The following is a 2,064-nucleotide window of genomic DNA, read 5'->3' as shown; positions in this document are numbered from 1 at the left end:
TACATATATACACTGAATGGCCAGATTATTATGACCAACCAGATTATTATGACCACCCCATCAATACTTCATAAAAATTCACTTCATTTTACTAATGGGGTGGTCATAATAATCTTGCCACTGAGTGAATACTACCAGCAACCAGGGAGTCATAGATGCATCTTAATGAAAGTACTGCACATATCATTTTGGCTTTGCTAGAAGGACTGTATATAGGAAGACAGATCAGAACCCTAGAGACCAGTTAGGAGTCCACTGCAATATAGCACTTGGGAGATGATGCAGATTTTATCTAGGAAAATTCCAATAGGAATTAAAGCAGAAAATAAGTAAAATAATAGTTAAGATTTACTGAGTGCTTATTATGTATCATGCACAGTTCCAATAATGTCACATTTAACAACCCACAACAAGTATATTTGAAGTAAATATACTACTTATTGTTGCTAGCTTCACTTTATAGATAACAATGCCAGGAATGGAGAGGTTAAAGTATTAAGTCATAGTACCAGTATTCAAAGCCAGGGAATCTCTTCAAGAAAGAGGGTCTCTGAGCACTTCTGCTCTATGGCTTCTTAAAATTTTACATGAGAGCTATTTAGGATGTAAAAACAGCAGAACTCTGCAATGGAAGCAGGAAAAGTTTGAGGACGTAGGAGGTACTGAGCATAGTACCCATATTTCTGGTTTGAGCAGTGAAGACCATGTTGATATTATCATCTGCTATAGCAGACACAAGAGGGATGACCTGTTTTGCTGTAGAAAATGATGAATTCTATTATGGATATATTAACTTTTAAGACTATTATGGATATGTTGACTGGTGCCATTCAGGGGCCAGTGAGATAGGTAGATCTAAAATTAAAAATAATGATAGGACCATATACACTAGAACTTGATGTTGAATTCACGGGAATTACATAAATTAATCATGAACTGTGTGTAGATTGAAAAAGGAAGGGGGGTCATACCAGAACCCTTGATAATAGCAAAAGTGCCATCAAAGGAGAATCAAAGTGATTATCTAGAAAATTATCCGGAAAACAAGAAGTATAGGTTTTTTTGTTTGGTTGTTTTTTAAGCCAAAGGAAGATAGAATTTTCCAACTTTGACAAATAACAGAAAGACCTGTCTTGGTAAGTAGTGAAAACTTGTCACTGGAAGTATTAACAAGGATATCTGATGTCCAACTTCAGAGACAACGTACAAAGTAGTTTGTATTGGTTAGGAGTTTGAACTAGATGACACCTTGGTTCCTTCTAACTCTATGATCTTATGATTTTCACATTTTTCCTATAGCTGAAATGATATAGATTCCCAGAGCCTGAAACTGTGCATTGACTGTCAGTAGTTGAGATGAAAAACATATCCTGTGGTTCATTTTTTTCACTTTCAATTTATATCAGTTTTTAATTTTGCATCCAGATATTATTTTTCATGACACATATTGTTTGTCAAACTTTTCAATCTCTAAATTGAATAGTGAGTGACTGGAGAACTTTTATGATACTTATATCAAATTGCCTATGAATTACTCAAATGTTTCTAAATTGCCAAGACTACAGAGACTGGCATATGTATAGTAGTGAAACAATAAACATTTGTTAGAAAAATGAATAAATAATACAAATCCATGGCATCATTTTTTAAAATTAGTTTGAAATTAGTGTGAGGATACTCTTTCTGAATATAAATCTTTTTAACTTTCTTTTTTTATTTAAATCATTTATTATTTTTAAAAAGATTTTTTTAAATTGAGTTTAAGAGAAAGAGGAAGGGAGAGAGAGAGAAAAATCAATATGAGAGGAAAACATCATTGGGCTGCCTCCTGCATGTCCTCTACCGGAGATCAAGCCCACAACTCGGGCTTGTGCCTTAACCAGGAATTGAACCAGCAACCTGTTACTGCACTGGATGACTCCCAACCAACTGAGTCACACTGGCTAAGGCCATTTTTAATTTTTCAGTTACAGTTGACATACAATATTAGTTTTAGGTATACACCCCAGTGATTAGACATTATGTAATTTACTGAGTGGACATCCTGATAAATCTTGTACCACT

The sequence above is a fragment of the Myotis davidii genome, unplaced genomic scaffold (genome assembly GCF_000327345.1).
Source record: "Myotis davidii unplaced genomic scaffold, ASM32734v1 scaffold210, whole genome shotgun sequence".
NCBI classification, from domain to species: Eukaryota; Metazoa; Chordata; class Mammalia; order Chiroptera; family Vespertilionidae; genus Myotis; species Myotis davidii.
This window is presented reverse-complemented; position numbering follows the sequence as displayed.